Raw genomic sequence first — 19918 nt, 5'->3', positions numbered from 1 at the left:
GGCTGATGTAAAGAGCGTCAAGGGCTGGGCGCACATGTCTAACAGCTTCGAACGCGAAACAGTCAGAAACCTCCGCTAAGGGGTCGGCGAATGCGATGTCAGTAGCATGAAAAAGGTGCCGGGGCTCGTTAGAGAAGTTAATCACCAGGAGCTCAGACCAGCCGTCGCGAAGATGGATGAGACTTAGCGCTGAGCAGATGCCGTGGGTGAGTAACAGGGACAGGTTGCCTTCTGCGACAGCTGTGCCTTCACGTAGTCCGTCGCAGTGAACACTCACAAAAACACTGGCGCGGGGCGGAATCCAAACGCTCTCGGCGGATATTCGAAGGGCGGCGCGGCGTTGACAGTCTTCGGAGTAAACATCAGCTTTCTCGGTAGAAAATGTGACAGTGCGCTCACGGAGATCAATAATAGCTCCATACTCCCGGAGAAAATCAACGCCAAGGATACAGTCACGGGAGCAGTCAGGTAGAACTAGGCAGCTGACAACAAATGCGGAGCTGCGAATTTGGACTCTTGCTGTGCATAGGCCAAGCGGAGTTACGACATGTCCACCAGCCGTGCGAATCTGCGTGCCGGACCATGGCGTCATTACCTTTTTTAAGAAACGCCGCTAGCTTTCCGCTTAAAATCGAGAAATCAGAGCCAGTGTCCACCAAAGCACTAACCTTATAGCCGTCAAGAAGCACGGGTATAATCAGGTTCAGGTACTGCAGTCGTTGCCTTTAAATTGCGATCGGCCGCTGTTCGCGTTGTGGGGGTTCTTGTTCGCATCGATTGCCAGCGGCCTCGCTCCCTGAGGTCACTCTCTTTAGTTTTCCCGGCGGGGGCTTGGCAACCGCCGCTGCGCCATCCAGGAGGAGCTTTCAGGCTGTGGCGAAGGTCGGCGTGGTGATGGAGACCGAGACTACCGCTGGGTAATTGTCGCCATGCGCTGCTGGGCCACGTAGTCCTCGATCTCCTGGTGTCGTTGACCTCTTGGTGGACGGGGCATGTCGATAGGGAACCCCTGCAGCCCAAGCTGTCGATACGGGCACTGGCGATACAGATTACCGTGTTCCCCGCTGTGAAAGCAGAGACGCTGCCGATCTGGAGCGCACCACAGGTCCGTCTTCCGTTGGGGCGATCGTCGATTGTCCATGTAGTACGTGTCGGGGTGTGCGGAAAACAGCGAGCCTTGACTGGACGGAGGAAACTGCGCCGCAGAGGGCGCAGCACGTCGCAAGGCCTCAGCATTCGTTGGCCGACGGCACTCAGTGGGTAAAGGCGGCGGGTCAACGGACGAGAACGAAGGTCTCAAGGCTTGAACCTCTTCGCGGACGAGGCTAGCGAGAGAGCCGGCCGTCGGCAGGGGAGTACCGAAAAGCGCCTGGAGCTATTTGCGCACAACGGAGCGGATGAGGTCGCGGAGAAGGTCAGGGTTAGCCCCGAAGGCAGGAAGCGGCTCTCTAAGTGAAGCGGCGAGTACCGGCCTGTCGTAGGTGGTAGACCGCCGCAAGAGAATCTTCTCCATCATGACCGCTTCCCTGAGAAACTCAGCAACAGTCCCTGGTGTACTGCGCACGAGGCCAGCGAAAAGTTGCTCCTTAACGCCGCGCATCAGTTGGCGCACCTTTTATGCGAAGCATACTAGCCGCACAACGGAGCGCTTCCTTGCTGCGCCGCGCGCGGCCGCGTAGCTACCACTTGACCTACATCGGCGCACCACGTGATATGACGTCACAACAGCTGTGAAAGCTGGGGCTTAACTCGTGCGCTCGCTTGCGGACGCGCAGCCTCCACCGGCGGCCTAACTCCCGCTCCTTCCGCTAGGGGCGCTGACGTCACAACAGCTGTGAAAGCTGGGGCTCAACTCGTGCGCTCGCTTGAGGACGCGCAGCCTCCGCCGGCGGTATGCTTCGCATCCTAGGCTTAACCATAATCTAAGCCAGGCCATTTTTTATGCGAAGCATATTAACGTAGGTTTCGGGCCTTCGCGCGACGCCCGGCGGTGGCCACCATTGACCTTCAAGTGACCTTCAAGTAGGTCACGTGACATGACGTCACGTGATGACGTCACACCGGCTGCAGATGGGGCCTCATATCGCGCCGTCGGACGTCGCCCGGCGGAGGCCTCCACGCTTCGGTTCGCGCCGTGGCGCGCGACGCGGCGGCGGCGCCACCATCGCCGCATCACGTGATATGTGACGTCACGCCAGGGATGAGGCGGCGCGCGCCCGCCGTCGCGTCAGTCTCTGTGCCCACAACTATAGTGCCTAGGCACTATACCACAACCGCGCCAGCGTCTTTGCGCCGGGCGTGTATGCGGTCAAGATGCCTCCAAACGCTAAGGACATGCTGGGCCTCCACAACACGATCGGGGAACTGGTGGAGGCCCACCGACAGACCCAATACATCAGGCTTACACAAACCTCCACAGGTCGGTATATCCTGGACTCCCTCGGAATCAGAATACCGGCCAACGACCCAAACCTCCTCGCCATCCCACGACCCCTTTACCAGGAGCTTCTCATCAGGCCGCTCCCGAGGAATATGCACCCGTCCCACCATGAGCAGCGCCGCAGAGCCCGTGCGAAGGCACTCCATCGAGCGTACGGCCCCGAGCCGGACGCCGTATGGGTGGACGCTGCCTCCACGGGTGATGAAGCGACAGCAGCTGTGGTGGACTCCTCTTTATCCGCCCTTCTCACACTACCTCTCCCTCCACACACCTCCCCAGAAGCTGCAGAGGAAGCCGCCATTGCACTTGCTATCACACGCACGGAAGCCCGGTACATTTTAAGTGACTCCAAAACTGCGATTTTAAATTTTGCTCGAGGCCGAGTTCATGTCCCTGCTTTTGGCATACTGGACTCGCCCGATGCAACCCCACCCCGACATGTGGAGCTGATATGGGTGCCCGCGCACTCCGGGAATCCCGGAAACGAGGCCGCCAACCTTTTAGCCCGAGGTTCTTTAAACCGGGCTCAGGTGGCCTCGGATCGGGGATTCACGAAGGAGCGCATGCACACATTCAGTGAGCTGACCCAGGCATACAGATCCTCCCGCCAGCTCTACCCCCCGCCGCTCCCCTCCCTAGATAACAGACACGCAACACTCTGGCGCAGACTACAGACACACTCTCTTCCCTCACCCCTTACCCTAGCCCACTATCATCCCTCCTTCCCCACTCCAGCATGCGCCCTATGCCCAGAACCCTTCGCCTCTTCCCTCCACATCCTTTCCCTCTGCCCGGCGGACCCTCCCCCGCGGGACCTGGAGAACCTCAAGACCTGGGAGGACTGGGAGACCCTGCTGCGCTCGTAGGACCCGGCCGTGCAGACCATCGCAACCGGCCGGGCTGCCAGTGTTATGGACCTTAGGAACATAAACACTTGAGTGCAGTGAGGTCGTGCGGGGACCCTGGGGCGTGCCCCGAATTCCTTGTACAATAAAGTTTTTTCTCTCTCTCTCTTCGCATCCACTGGGCTTAACCTTGATAAGCCTCCAATTTTTTATGCGAAGCATATTGCTAGAGCTACCACTCACGCCGTCGCCGTGGGACCCCCACGTGACACCGTGACGTCACACCACGTGACCGTGACGCCACACCACGTGACACCGTGACGTCCCAACACGTGACACCGTGACGTCACACCACGTGACACCGTGACGTCACACCAAGTGGCACCGTGACGTCACACCACGTGACATCGGATGAGAGAGCCGGCCTCCACCTCGCGCCGTCGCCGCGGGACCCCTAGCCGTCACACCACGTGACATCGGATGAGAGAGCCGGCCTCCACGTCGAACTGTGTTTCAACCAGAGCGGACAGTGGTGTATCGGCTCTGGTTCAAGAGTTCAACTGTGCTTCAATCAGTGTGGACGGTAGTGAGTGTAGTATGTCGACTCGTTTGGAGCGTCGGAATGCCTATAGACGACAAAGGCGCGCCATGGAATCCTCTGAAGAACGAGAGCACCGGCTGGAAGAGCGTTGTTTCTAATACAACCACTTGAATGTCCGTGTGTCTCATATTATAAAGAGAAGTTTATTGACTTCCAAACGATCACGACAAAAATCTCTGCCTCTCCCGTAACCGAGAGTACAGTAAGCATGAAATGTTTACGGGCCTAATGTCATCTCGGAGGACACCCGAACCGCACCGTACAGGAAGGGAGGAACGCCACCACCCGTTCAGCGCGTTGCCTTGCCATTTGAACCCAACGTTTCTTGAGGAAAGGAAATGGCGCAGTAATTCTCTGCCATCTCGGTGGACACCCGAACCGCACCGTAAAGGAAGAGAGGAACGCCACCAGCCGTTCGGCGCGATGCCTTGCCCTTTGAACGCAGCGCTTCTCCCCCGGGCCCCTGTGCGCCTGCGCGGCTTTGCTTCGATGCGCGAAGCCCCTAATAGATCACGTATGACAACGAAGTGTATCGTGGCATTTATGTGCTTTTTGCACGCGTTATTAGAAATCGGAAATTATAATTCCTTGCATTATCAAACGCTCAACGCGACTGATATCTTGATAAACATTGAGCAGGCACTGGCACGAGTTATTTTTTGTGACTCGTTTGCAGACCAACCGGCGCATGCAAGCGCCGGTTACTAAACCAAGCTAAGCCCTAATATGCTTCGCATTCCCCAGGCTTAGCCAAGCTGAGCCTCAGCAGTTTTTATCTTCGGGCATGGCCGGGTCAGCTCGCCGGAAGAACCGCGTCATATCCTCCACGTACAGGGTCGTCCACTCTAAGTACGAAGACGGCGGAGCGTGGCCGCGCTCCGCGGGGCGCGAGCGCATCCGGCGTGGCCGCGCATCGAAGCTCTGTGGCGCAGGCGCACACGGGCCTGCAGGCGGTACTTAGCGTCGTCTGCTACAGCGCGGGCGCGCACAGTGCTTACTGTGCGGTGAAGCGCACCTAACTCTGCATTATTACAGCGCTCTTGTGCACCGAGACAGCACTGCGGGAAAGGTCACTAACTGCCCCCTCGTTGTCGCTGGTTGCGCGTATGACAACCCAGCGGCCTCTCGTCTCAGTGCCACGATGTCGGGGATATGCATGTATTGCTGCAAAATTTTCATTTCAGGTTTGAATTGATTTGGTTTATGGGATTTAACGTCCGAAACTGACAGACCACAAGGACGTTATAGTCGAGGGCCCTAGGTTATTGTCGACCCCAAGGGGGCTTTTAACGTGCGCTGACATCCACCAGCACATGGGTGCCTTGCGTTTCGCCTCCATTGAAACGGGACGGCCGTGGCCGGGATCATACTCTAGTCCCTCGCCTCTGTAGTCGGGTGGTGGTGGTGGTGAAAAACTTTAATCAAAGAGAGCTCGAGGGTAAAAAAAAACCCTGCTGCATGGTCGGTATCCTTAGTCCGGGACACCGCATGACGAGGCCCCGTCTCGCGCCCGCTTGACCAGAGCCGTTTTGGACTCCAGTGTGGAGCAGTTGAGGAGGGCAGTCTCCCATGCCTCTCGGGTGGGGGTGGGGGAGGGGGGAAGGTGAGGATTCTGAGTACATGCCCACACCATGTGAAAGATATCGCAGATCTCTCCACAGTGCGGGCAGCGCCCATCTGTGTTCGGATCGAAGTGTTTTGCTATTGCAGGACAGAGAAGGGTCCCTGTCTGCCGGCGCCGCAGAGTTCGCTCCTCCGCCTTACTCAGCACCTTGGCAGGTGCCGGGTAGAGACGGTGGCCTTCGCAATAATAAATTAGGATTTCGCGGAACCGCAGAAGCGGTTTATGAGCTTCTGAGCCAGGAGAGCTAGGATGAGGAGCCCGGTGTGTGAGCGCTCGGGCGGCCGCATCAGCGGCCTCATTGCCTCGTAGACCCTGGTGGCCAGGAGCCCAGATCACTTTTGTGCGAGTTAGATCGGCGAGAGCGCGTCTTAGAATTTGCGAGGCAAGAGGTGATATTTCGCCTGCAAGATAATGTTCACAGGCCCGGCGAGAGTCTGTGATAACCGTTTTCGATTTTGGATCGGCGGCAGCGAGAGCTAATGCGACTTCCTCCGCTCGTGTTGAATTTGGGGCCCGAAAAGATAGCCCATCTACATTCATTCCCCGGTGGACTACGGCAGCCGTGAAGAATCCCGCGGGCGACGGCCCTGTGATGTCCACGTAATAGACGCCCTCTCTATAGCCATATTGCCTCTCAAGCGTGCGAACCCGCGCTTGTCGTCTGCCTTCATGTGAAGCCATGTCCATGTTGCGCGGGAGCGGAGCGACCAAGAGCATGTGGCGCCACAGCACCGGGTTGTTCTCCGTCCCCTCTGGTATGCATGTGTGTTGGATGTGTAAGCGGTTTAGCAGGCGGCGCCCAGGCACCGTCTGCTATAGCCGCGTATATTGGTTCACGAGGTGGGCCTCCCGCAACTCCTGATAGGAGTTTACCACTCCCAACGCCTTCAGTTTGGCGTTGGAGGTAGCCACCGGGAGGTCCAGTGCTCGCTTTGTTGCCTTCCTGATGATGGGGTCAATGCGCTCGTCTTGTTGTTTGGTGGTGCGTAGGTACGGCACGGCGTAGAGGATCCGGCTGGTCACGAAGGCATAGGCGAGCCGTAGCGCGTCCCTGCCCCGCAGACCACCCCGCTTGTTGGAAACACGGCGGGTCATGCGCCCTACCTGTTCACCTATGTTCTTGAGTTTCGCTATAGTAGAGTCCGGCCTAAGATTGTTATTGATGAACAGACCCAGGATCCGGAGCTCCGCCACTTCTCTGATGGGACCGCCCGACAGCGATATGTGTAGAGACGTGTTGTCCTTGTAGTTTGTCCTGACGTGTAGAAGCTCTGATTTGGCGGGAGCACATTGGAGACCACAGTCGGCAGCATATGCTTCGACTATGGAGGCGCCCTGCTGAAGGCGGTCCTCCATCTCCCCAAGGCTCCCCTCGGTGGTCCAGATTGTAATGTCGTCTGCGTAGAGTGCGTGTTTTATGCCCTCCACCTGAGCCAGTCGGCCGGGCAGGTGCATCATGGCGATGTTGAAAAGGGGCGGTGATAACACCGCCCCCTGTGGTGTACCTCGTGTACCCATAGAGTACGGGCCGTATTCCTCGCCCTCGATCCGGAGGAGTGCCTGACGCGCAGAGAGGAAGTCTCTGACATAGGCGAAGACCTTCGCCCCGCAGTTAGTGGTGTTCAAGTTAGAGAGTATGGTGCCATGTTTAACATTGTCAAACGCCCCCTTAAGATCGAGGGCGAGAATGGCCTTGTCGTTTTGTTGCATGGCTGTGGGTATAGTATTATGTCCCTGTGTAGTTGGAGTAGGACATCCTGTGCAGACATGTGCGGGCGGAACCCGAACATAGTGTCTGCAAAGAGGCCCTTACCCTCCATGTATGGAGAGAGGCGATCCCGAACCATCGTCTCCATGAGCTTTCCCACACACGAGGTTAATAGATGGGTCTCAAGTTGTCCGTAGTCACGGCTTTACCTGCTTTGGGGATGAACGTTACAAGCGATGTTTTCCATTCGAGTGGGAGCGGACACCCATCCGAGAACTGATTTATGTATTGTAGCAAATGGAGGTATGCAGAGTCGGAGAGGTTCGCCAACAGTTTCACTGTTATGCGATCCCGACCCGGGGCCCCACCTCGGCGCATTTTAGCCAGGGCCGCCTTAAGGTCATGCAACTCAAAAGGGGCGTCTAAATCCTGATTTGGCTTGCCGGAGTACGTGTACTCGGGCCCAACCGGTTCATTTATGCGGCAGAGATACCTGTCGCACAAAGTGTCCGCAAGTTGCGCCGTCGTACCTTGGTACCCGTGCAGAGCCCGCCGGAGCTGTTTTTGCGTCTCCCCTTTCGTTTGAGAAGGGTCGATGAGGCTGCGCAAGAGACGCCAAGTCCCCTTCGAGCTCATCTGACGCGCTGCCGAGTTGCAGCGTTCTATCCAATTGGTGTCTGTGAGCTGGGCGGCATATGCCGCAGCCTGCTCCGTAAGTTGTGCAATGCGAGCTCTAAGCTTGCGATTCGTCTTGTGTTTCTTCCATCGTTTTGTTAAGCTCCGGCGCGCCTCCCACAGATGCAGGAGGTGATTGTCCACTGCGGGGATCTCGTCGGTGGTGTGAAGTGTTTGCGTGTGTTGTTTCTGTATGTTGGTGAACTGTGTTGCCCACTCCGCATAGCCACCGGAGAATAGTACCGGAGGGACGTCCTGAGTTCGAAATTGGTGCCAATTGGTTATTTTCGCATGGCCCCATTTTTTACGGGCTGCCTTCGCCAAAAGCGTGATGCGGAGAAGGCAGTGGTCGCTGCCCAGGGTATCCCCCAGGTTCTCCCATGTGGCGTTTGTAGTGTTCCTAACCAGAGATAAGTCAGGACACGTGTCACGGGTGACCGAGTTGCCCACACGTGTGGGGCAAGACGGATCCGTGAGCAACGTAAGACGAAGGGTGGAGATGAGCTCCGCCAGCTTGCGTCCCATGGATTTCTCGAAGTGATAGCCCCAGTGTAGACTGGGTGCGTTGAAATCCCCAATGATCACCAGGGGTTCGTTGTCAGCCGATTTGAGAGCACGATAGAAAATTTCGCTGAAAGTAACACGCGACTTATGCGGGGGGCAATACACATTAAGCACATGTATTGACGGGTCGCGGCGCCTGAGAGGCAGAACCCTTACCATGGTGTATTCCTGCTCAGTCTCCAGATCAAGATCGACCTGAATCGCGGTGTATGCTTTATGCACCAGGATGCAGGTCGAGGGGCCCCCCTGAAACGAGCTATACCCCGAGAATTTAGCATCATTGCCGGGCTCTTGCAAAGCAAGAAACGCCGGCATGTCGCCAAGGGACTGCAGGTAGAGCTGGAGATGTGACCGTTTTTGCAGGCTCTGAAACTCCTGCAGTTCCATTGAGTAATTTCGAATTGGTCTAATTTTTTAGCTTTCTGAGAAGGTTTGCCAGCCATATTGATGTTTTTATTTTACGGTGCTGGGTAGCCACTCGGTTCGGGGGCCGGCGCAGCCCCAGGTAGGGGTTGCATCAACGCCGCGGCTATCGGGCCGGAACCGCTTTCTTCCGCTGCCTGTCGAGGAGCTATTTTACGTTTTAGCTGCGGGGAGTCGCAAGAGAGAGAATTTTGTATTTGGGAGCTGACCTAGGGCTGCATCGCCTTAAGGACAGAGTCAGTCACCTGGGCCGCAATGTCGGGAAGCATTGCAACAAATGCGGACCTGAACATGTCTTGAAAGAACTCGCGGACCGCAATCATAATTTGGTTCGGGAGCGCTGCCACCCGCTCCTCCAACTGCTCGGCTTTACGCTCCAGGGCCTCGAAGCGGCCGGCGTCCGCAGGGGCCGAATCGACCACCGTGTCCGCGGTTTGCCGCGAGACGCTAGTTAGGCAAGATGACACTGAGGATCCGTCATCACTATCCTCGGGCTCAGCGTTCTGCATGGGCTCGGACTGCCCGGCCTGCTTAGCTTCTAATTCTTGAATTTTGCGGGCGAGAATTTGATTTTGGCGCCTGAGCTCCTCTACCTGCCGCTGTAGGGCGGATTCGGTGGGGGAGGGAGGGGGGTGGGCCCAGAGACTAACCCACTCCAACTGCTCACCTGATTTTGGCGTGGTACCAGAGGTGGGAAATCCTCGGCTTTCAGGACCGGTGGCCTCGTCGGGTTCCCGGACTTCACAAATTTTGGCGGCCCGGACTGGGCCTTCTTGGGTTCGGGCTTGGGCCCCGGAGCCTGCTTGGGTCCGGCCTGGGCGTCTGGGCCTTTTTGGGTCCCGGCGTCTGCTTCTGCTTTGGGGTGGGTGGGGGTCCCGGCTTGATGACCTTGCGGTACTTGCCCGCGCAGCCAGGCGCTCCTATGGGATGGCTGCCTTTGCAGATGAGGCAGCACGGGGAGCATTGATGTTCAGCTGGGCCACCGTCAGGAGCAGCAGCAACCTGAGCCCCACAGCGTTCACAGCGTCCAGGCTGCGGCCGCGGGCAGGCGTCGGCCCGATGCCCCACCGTGCCACAGCGAGGGCAGGCAGGGATCGTTTTCTTATAGAAGCGGACCGGGAGACGCTCGCAACTATAAAGCACGGTCCGCGACACCCTTGTCCCCACAAAGGTGACCACAGCAACTTGCGTTTTGCCCAGTTTGCACACGGATACTACGTTGGGGTCCTCACTGAGTTTTTTCTTGACAGTCTCAGATGTCTCGTCCGGGGAGACGATGATGACGCCCTTGCAGAATTCGCCGGAGAGCTTAGGGTGGCCCCGGAATAGCAGCTTGCGGCCTCCGATCGGCAGCATGACGTCCCGGAGCAGCTTCTCCGCAGCTTCCACTGAATACAGTGTGCACACGAGCACATTTTGCTCCCACACGGGCCACACTGCAAGCACCACACTTGCAGCGTCCCCGAGGATGCTGCGAACGGCAGCGCCGGCTTGTCCGGGACCTAAGGTGGCCTTCAGGTCGATGGTTTCTCGTGGCTTAAGCACCGCAATGATTTCGTCTTTCCCGATGCGGGGCGTGTGTTGCGGCCGCCACCGGGGCTGTTTTGCTTGTTGCACAGCTGCATGTTGCGCGTTGCCGCCCTGCACATGCGCAGAGCGTCCCGCCACCCGTTGCTGGCCGGCGTTCGTGTTGGCGTCCCTGGAGGCCTTCCATGTTAACGATCCCTATGGAGGTGGGATCGTATCCGGTGACTTGGCCTTGGACCGCCATTGCCGAGGAATCCCAGAGGAAACCCCGAACGCAGCCGGCGCAGGCCTTGCCACCGTCAGGCTTAGCGCCGCAGAGATGGGGCGAGGTCTTCAAAGCACTGAAAATGGAACAAAATTCAGCGCACCTCGGCAAAAGTGGTGTCCACGGATGCCGCTTAGGTTGCCGGAGACGATGGTGCCAAGCTTTCTACGGGAAAGAGTTGAGGACCGCAAATAACAGCGATCATTGGTAGAGCCGACGTGGCGTGCAACAGCTCGCGCTGCCTGCCGCCGGCGTTCCTCCTGTAGTCGGGTGGTCTCCACTGATCCAGCTCGGCGAACCACTTTGAGGTCTTGAATGCACTCTGAAAGTCGCGTGCGTTATGGATCAAAGCTTTATTTTCTACGCGCACTGGTTAAGGCTTATGGGATGTTTTACAGCAGTAGCTGTTAAGTTGCGGGACAGAGATTGCGCCGGGCTTGCTTTTCTAGGTCCGAGTGGTCCTATATTTAGCCTAGCGCGAAAAAGTTCGCGGATGGCTTGATGGTGCTTCAAATTTTATTAAAGTACTTATGGAAATAACAAGAACGTCTTATGAGTTTGAAAAGAAATCGCAATTACGTTTAAAACATCAATCAGTTTTGGTTTACACCCCAATAATTTCTTAACTGAGCAGGCTTAGCGAGTGTTTTGTTTTTTGTCCGAAGCTCATGCCACCAGCCGCAGAACATTAAGTGTTGTGCTTAAACACTGATAATGGGTCTGGATTTCTTTCTTCATTTCTCGCCCGCCGCAGTCGCTCTCCTCGTCTCCGCTAGCGCTTTTCTAGTGACATTTCTTGTTTCGTACGTGGTGGAACGTAACGCAAATGAAAAAGGAACGAAATAATCAGAAGAAGAGGGCTAGCTACAAGTACGAATTTTATTGCTCGAAGCCCATGGGCTGTCGGCTGCGACTCACGAGGTGCTTGATGCCGACGATAGCGATAAAGGAAACGCAGCCGGCACTCTCCTTCTCGGGGAGTTAAACAATTCCTGAAACTCAATACCTAGCGCCAGAGGCCCCGCTCTGGGAGACAATAGGAACGGAAGAGACAATATGAAGATTCGAGGACAAGTCGGATAGAACTGAAGTCAAAGAAAGCTCGGCCGTATTCGAGATCGGCGCACACAATTGTTGCAAAACCGAAAATAGTCTGCAGCCAAAACGTTTCTTGGCATTTGATCGAGAAGCAAATTCGAAAGTAAATAATAACTCTACGTAACTTTAAGTAAAAATTAAATAAATTTTTTCGATTCTTCTGGGTTTCTTAATATAGTCAAACATTAAAAAGCTGACTTCGTTTATTGTTTTAATTGGTCGGCGTAGTTACATTGAAGGTCGCGCCTATTTTTATTGCGCAAGCAGTATTACGACAGGTTTCAGCCCTTCGCGTCGGGGCGGCCGCGAGGCACGTTTGACCTTGAAGGGCGGCGCGAGGCACGGCGCACTACAGCTGCAGCCGCGCCGCTACCGAATGGAGGCGCTGCCCTCTCCGCGCTCTGGCCAGCTGCGAATGTGGAGAGGAAGCTGGGAAGAGGGGGGAGGGGTATAAAACGCGTTCCCTCGCTTGCCGGCTCCGTCGTTATGGCGCCTGATAAAGAGAAAGGGAGGCTACGTTGGCTTGACGAAGCCAGGAAACAACCACTGGCTTCGGAGGCAGATGAAGAACGCGAACAGCGCCTTGCAAAGCGGCGCGCTCAAGACGCTGCTAGACGGGCGCACCGCGTCTCTATCGAAACCGAATCGTCTACAACCGCTGATGATCCTGAATGGAATGCTATGGATGCTTACGCAACCTACCAGGTTTAATCAAAGCTAAACATCAGCAAATTTTTTTACCTCCTGCTCTGAATGTTTAAAATTTTACCGTAGTACAGACGCCGAACGTACTGGCTGTCCTCTCTAGGCGTAGCAAGCATGGTGAAGTTACAGAACACATTCAAATGTTGACATCGCGGCAACACAGTCATCATCGCAAACGACAGCCGACGGCATGCTTGCAACCCCCCACAGAACGTGTCACTGCACGGCCGCACAAAAAACAAGCACAAAAGAACAAAGATTTCATCGATTGTGAACGAAGGACGGGGCCACTGACTGTCACTATCCTTTATTCGCAGGCTTCCACGAATTACCTGACTGAGCTCAGTAGTGGGTGAGCTCGCCTCCAGAGTCTATCACAGCCTGCATTCTGTTCTGCAGGCTGCTGTAGAGAGACCGGAATATATCCGTGTTAGTTCTAAGCCGCTCCCATTCCTCTTTGACGGCAGTCCATAGCGCGTCCGCTGAGAGGACACGGAGCTCTCGGCGGGCCAAGGCGAACTTCTTGTTGCCCCAGATGTTTTCTATTATGTTGAGGTCCGGTGACTGTGGAGGCCATTCCAGTACTGCAACGTCGCGGAGCTCCAGAAACGCGGCCACCTTCTTTGACGTGTGGATGGGGGAATTATCATGCTGAAAAATAAAATTATTATCAGCGAATGGTCCTCCAGCAAGATATAGAAGCATCACATCGTCCAGGATGGCACAATAAGTGTCTCCGTTCAACCGGCTGTCAATTCGAACCAGGGGTCCTAGACCTTCAGCTGTCATAGCTCCCCAAACGCTGACAGCAGAGCGGCCGCTGGCTGCGACTCGCTGCATATACTCTGGCACATACCTAGAAAAAATGAAAACTTTTGTTGGCATTGGTACACAAGCAGTTACAACCGCTAAGCTACAAGGAACCAGAATTAAATAATTTCATCCTTAAGCGTTGTTTGATGGGAAGCAGAAATATGCTGATATAAATAATTTGTTTTGCCAAACTGTAGTTGGGTTTTTTTCGTAATATACGCGATTTACGAAAAGCCGAAGATTAGGGCAGTGCGAAAATTACACTTGTCCAGAATCAGCCTAAAAACGTAAAAATGCTCCTTAGTTTTATTATACCATTGGGCAGCCAATAACGGTGGACGAAATCTGAGTTCGCACTTTCTAGGATACGATAGCCTATGTAATTATCCTTACCGACAGTTCTCGGGCCGCCAAACTCGCTGCCTCTGGTCCCATCTTGTGGTGAACGCTGACTCGTCCGTAAACACCACCTTCGCCCAATGCTCCTCGGACTATTGCTGATGCTGCCGGGCAAATTCGAGGCGTTTTTGCCGGTTGGCCGCCCTCACAACTGGCTTCTGAGCCGTGGTTCTTGATTTTAGCCCTGCCTCGTAGAGACGACGCTTCACTGTGGTGTTTGAAACACATGGAAGCCCGACGCAGTTCTTAGTCTCGCCCACACTCGCAGTAGGCTTGTCGACCGCTGCCGCAACAATGGCCATGTCGTCCTCCTCGGTGGTGACTCTTGGGCGGGCTTTCCGCGGAGCATCCTTGTTTCGTTGCTCTTCCCTGTAGGCTTTAATTATCCGGTTGATGGTCGAGAGTGGCCTACTTCTCAACTCGGATATTTTTCTTTGTGAGTATACGCTTGCAAACTTAAATCTACAATGCGTCTTCTGTCGCATTCCGGTACACGAGACATGGCTAACTTCCCGTGCGGGCAACTGAAAATGCGGCGACCCCACGCTGCCACACCGTTTTTATTGCAGAGGGGCATTGGAAACAAGCGACAATAGAGAGTTTTAGTATTGAGTGCTTTGCGTAATTGCGTGCATAGCGGAATAACGGGTCTGGACTGCGCATGCGCAGAACGGTAACGGAGAAATAGCGTTAGCGTACGAACGCAATTTTCAGAAGTTACCGTTACGGCAGTTGCGGCTTTTGAGCCCTTAGCGTGAAAACATGGAGGCGTCCTTCCAAGCCAGAGCCGCCCGCTTCAGCCAATTCAGCAGTCCTTGCGATTCCCGTCGGCATGTTTACCGGCAACTACTGATGTAGTTGCTTTTCGCTATGACTTACCTTGCTTCGACGATAAAGTATAAGCTGCCATTCAGCTCAGTTTTTGAGCTACGCACTGGATTCTGGAGCGCGCAACATAGAGTTTCTTACTATTACCTAGAGGGAAAGCTGGCAGCCCATCTATGGGAGTTTGCATGGCGACCCCTCGAGACCACTTCAGCCACCATGGGCGCTCAAAGCATCATGGGGCGGTGAGCTACTTGTTGCGGAACTGCAACTTTTGGCCAAAAAATAATAGAAAAATTAAGCTGTTTGATAACTACAAACGTTCTAATATTCAATATCTTGTCTAATGATTGCAACAAACGAGCAGAAAAGCATTTAAGTGCAAAGTTTGCCCAAAATAACAGATGACTAGCTTTCCTATTGGCCAAGTGATGAACACTAAAAAAACTAATATTGCGTAATTAACAAGCGCACTTTAAAAAGTAAATATGTTCTAAAAAAAATGTTGTGGCTTAGATACTTTAAGAGGTTTTTTAATGACATTTCGGAAGAGTAAAACCTTTTATTGGCGTCGTGTGTCGTCGCGTTTTCACTACTATGGCTTTTGCACACTGCGTTCGCGCGAAAGTCGTCTGCGCACACACGGACAGCGTTTTTGGAATGAAACATCTTAGTAATAACACTCTGTGTTCCCGAAAAACTACGACTGTGCCGCAACAAGTAGCTCACCGCCCCATGATGCTTTAAGCGTCCATGGTGGCTGAAGTGCAGCGCCGCCAGCTTTCCCTCTAGGTAATAGTAAGAAACTCTATGGCGCGCAAGCCTAATGGGACCTCCAGCTGCACTGCTACCGTCTGCAACTGCCCGAAACGTAGCCGAAACCTAGCACAAACGTCCGGAAAAAAACAAAAATAGATTTTGAGCTTTTTCGCGGTGTTTTATGGACTTAAATGATGTAAAGCGAGTTTATATCGAATTTATAGTAGTTTTTTTAACATTACACGTTATGTGATGGCAAATATTCTTGCTCGAACGGCTTGTAGTGAACATTGCCTTGACTAGATGGCGCCACTGTTTTACGTTTTTTATTTCGATTTATTTAAATTTCAGAGTCATTTTGCAGACGAAAATAAGCATTACAGTAATAACTCGTTTAAAAAACTCGGAAATATTATACTTTAGCTAGTTAGCGGCAGTTCGACCATTTTAGAAGGACCGTTCGCATCCATGTCTAGCAGGTGGCGTTTAACGTTTTCAGAACGCTATACTAAAACTGTCTGTGGGGATAAGTTGTTTGCGGTACGCTAACGTAATTTCCCTTAAGTCCGCTATCACGCTAACGCTATGCAAAAACTCTCTAATGTGTAAGAGAAGTCGCAAGGATGACTGAAAAAACTGATAGCGTGACGTTATGTCTGCCGATACAAATATGCTGTGCCAGCAACGTCTGGTGGCTCGACCTTTCGCTCATCATTCGAGAATGGTTCGCTCGGGTAGACCAGCCACCTAGCCAGACAGTCATTTCAAGCAGAGTATCAGCCTCACTTCCTGATGAAATATCGGAATGCTCAGCCTAGCATGGACGGACAGCCGATACACCTTGCAAATGACTGAAGTCGGACCTGTACTGCTGTTGTACTGCATGCTTTTAATATCACATTTAAATCTACGGCACTGCCTTTGCTCAAGGAAAAATTAATGAACCCCAAGCAGCTCTTAATACCACCATTTGTTTGTTTGTTATTTGCTTGTTTATTGGAGTTTAACGTCCCAAAGCGACTCTGGCTATGAGGGGCGCCGTAGTGAAGGGCTCCGGAAATTTCGACCACCTGCGGTTCTTTAGCGTGCACTGAGATCGCACAGTACGCGAGCCACTAGAATTTCGCCTCCATCGATATTCGGCCACCGCGGCCGGGATCGAACCCGCGTCTTCCGGGTTAGCAACCGAGCGCCGTAACCACTGAGCCACCGTGGCGGGGCTCATACCACAGTTTTGTGCAAGGCTATGGAATTATGGAATATATGTTACTCCACTGTGTGCCACAGAAGACAGAACATAAACGACAGGATAGGGGCGAAACGTCTAACTTAAATGATGACGCATCAAGCCGGAGAAGCTTTCATAAGCAGTCGAAAAAGGAAGTGATGGGCCTCTGACACTGCGAAGATGGGAAAAGTAAAATTTGGGAGATGCTTTAACTCCGCCTTAAAGGGTATGACCTTGAGCGGCGGTCTCGTTTCAATGGAGGCGTAACGCAAGGAACCCGTGTGCTGTGGGATGTCAGCGCACGTTAAAAAACCCATGTGGTCGACAATAACATGGGGCCCTCGACTATAACGTCCCTTGTAGTCTGTCAATTTCGGACGTTACATCCCATAAACCAAATCAATTCAAACCTGAAATGAGAATTTTGCAGCAATACATACATATCCCCGACATCGTGGCACTGGGATGAGAGGCCGCTGGGTTGTCGTACGCGCAACCAGCGACAACGCGCTGCAGTTAGTGAGCTTTCCCGCAGTGTGTCTCGGTGCACACGAGCGCTGTAATCATGCAGAGAGTTAGGTGCGCTTCACCGCACAGCAGGCAGTGCGCGCGCCCGCGCTGTAGCAGACGATACAAAGCACCGCCTCCAGGCCCGTGTGCGCCTGCGCCGCAGAGCTTCGATGCGCGGCCGCGCCGGATGCGCTCGCGCCCTGCAGAGCGCGGCCACGCTGCGCCGTGTTCGTACTTAGAGTGGACGACCCTGTACATGCTTACAGTCTCAATCGGCATCTGAATGCGAGACTGCAAAGCCCGTTCAGCCCGTTCTCGACGATCCGTGCTGGTGTAGGTCTCCAGCAGGTGCCGGCGGAACTCGTGCCATGATGTTAAAGCGCCTTCTCGGTTTTCGTACCAGGTACGTGCACCATCTTCAAGGCTAAAGAAGACGTTTCGAAGCTTGGCGGCGTCGTCCCACTGGTTGAATGAGGCCACGCGTTCAAACTCGAGAAGCCAGTCTTCTACGTCTTCGAGCTGACTGCCGTGGAATGGTTTGGGCAGTCGCGGATTCTGCAAGGTGTAGTACGGTGCAGCTTGCATGGCAGGTCGATGGGTGGGTGCTCTGGCAGACTCCAAAGACCCGTGTTCGGGAGGTAGGCCTTGGTTTCTCCTGCTAGCGCAGTGCACAGGGGTGTACACGAGCGAAGGACTGGAGCCCAGGTTATCCGGAGGAGTATGAGACATATACGGGGATCTTTACCCAGCACCTCCACCAAAATATCTAACGGAAGATAGGGCGACTGGTCGCTAACCAGCAGAATACGGCAGCCAGCCAGCCAGCCCGAGACACTTAACGTCTTCAACGTCTTCGACTTCAACGTCTTCGATGACACTTCAGCGCCACCTGAGAACACCAGGTGGCAATATGAAGCAGAGCTCTAAGACTCGCTTCATTGCACAATGCACGCGCTTCATTACACCAGCTGATGCGGGGGGCCAGTAGAGGGCCTAGAGGTGATACCCCGTTAACGGTAAATGAATAAAACCACAAAATTGGTAGACGACTAGGACAGTCGGTAATACGAAATTTCAACGCAGCTCTCCCCACGCCACCTGCCAAAGCTTACGCTGCTAGCCACCCTCCGGGATCTTCCTGTGGCAGCCACCTTCGGGTTGTCCGTTCCTACGCTTTCGCCGTGGCAGGTGGTGTTTCGCACTTCTACTACCTGCCATGGTTGTCAGGTGTTGTGGTATGGCAACGCCAACACAGGCGACTACGATGAGGAATCCATGAACAGGGGCTAATTAGTTGGTTGCGAGGAAAGGAAATGACGCAGTAACTGTCTCACATATTTCGATGGACAACTGAACCGCGCCGTAAGGGGAGGGTTAGGGTGGAGTTAAAGAAGGGAAGGAAGAGGTGCCGAAGTGGTGGGCTCCGAGATAATTTCGACCACATGGGGATCTTTAACTTGCAGTGACATCGCGCAGCACACAGGCCGCGCGTGCAACAAAATGCGGCCGGCGCGGTATGGTTTTAACCCGGGTACTCCGGCTCAGTAGACGAGCGCCTTCAGGGGTAGGGAGGTGGATATCTGTGTTTTAAAAAGCATGTTAAACCCATTTCATTATTCGTGCCCCATATAGCTAGGGTTAATAGGTTTGGTAAAGCGCTAAGAGGAAAACATGCATCCCTCCGCCAGCACCGAGATGACATCTATTTGCGCCGCATTTTTATGCAAAATTACTTGGAACAGCCATCGGTCATTGCGCTGACTCGTTTGTGATAGCGTCAAAATACCTTTCTTTCCAAACTTGAAGGTGTACAAGAATTCCTTCCGCCAAAATGGCTCTGTGATTAGGGTGCTCGGGTGGTGGGCCCGATGATGCTGGCTTAATCTCGGCTTTGGATGCAGTGTTTACTTGGAGTCGAAACTGAAAAGAATCCGTGCGCTGTGCGGTGTCAGTGTACGTTAAAAATATCCACGTGATCCAAAATATTCGTAAGCCCTCCACTACAGCAGCTGTTTAGCTCTTTGCCTTTTCCACCGATTGCATTGTCAGTTTTTAGTTCATTTTTTTTGCGCACTTTACGATGTCTTATCAGCTTGAATGACACATTGCGGGCTAGTTGGCTCACAACAAGGCAGAACAGCGCAAGCTGCTCAAGGACAAGAAACTAGGCGAGGCACACACAGTGCTGACCTACAGCTGAATGTATTTTTTTCAGACCCTTCGGTAAATATATAGAGCAGTATCAATGCAGTATCAATTTGTTTCTTGGCTCCCAACAGCTAGAGATGTTGGACTCTGTAAATAGTCTTGGAGTACATTTTTCAAAGCATCTTACCCGGAATGAGCATATCGACTACCTACAATCTACGTTGTGATCTGCCATTGGTGCCATTGCGCGTGTGCGGCGCTTTATCCCTGCTAAAGTGAAGCTTATGCTTTACAATGCTTTAGTGCTATCTCTCATGCAGTACTGTAACATGGTGTGGGGCACTACTGGTGTGACCAATTTGCGCAGGCTACATTAACTGCAGAAGAGAGCAGTGCGTTATATTGCTGATGTACATTACACTTTTTCCACGAAGCCTCTTTTTTCAAAGTTTAATGTTCTTTCTGTGTTTTGTTTATACAATTATAGGTTGATTGTACGCTATAAAGCTTTCGTTAAATTTCATATGGATTATGCAATTTGTCTTGCAAGACTACAGGTGAACACAAGTGATCGTGAAACCAGATACAAAGAAATATGGCCCGTGCCCACCCCAAGGACATCCTACGATGAACAACCATTATCTTACACGTTGCCCTCATTGCTAAATTTACTAAACCGTGTGGAGTTTGATCCCACCTGTAACCAAAACGACATCGTCAAACACTTTTGCGAACTTGTTTTTTTGCAAGTCTAAAATACT

General features: G+C 53.4%; 1 pseudogene; it reads right to left on the bottom strand.

Moving 5' to 3' along the window:
• Nucleotides 1-811: 811 nt before the first annotated feature.
• LOC149336557 (uncharacterized) lies at nt 812-17738 on the bottom strand (annotated as a pseudogene).
• Nucleotides 17739-19918: the final 2180 nt, after the last annotated feature.

This window comes from Amblyomma mixtum, chromosome 7, assembly GCF_055824585.1.
Source record: "Amblyomma mixtum isolate Tamu chromosome 7, ASM5582458v1, whole genome shotgun sequence".
NCBI classification, from domain to species: Eukaryota; Metazoa; Arthropoda; class Arachnida; order Ixodida; family Ixodidae; genus Amblyomma; species Amblyomma mixtum.
The sequence above is the reverse complement of the archived record's forward strand: the minus strand, read 5'-3'. Positions and strand labels throughout refer to the sequence as shown.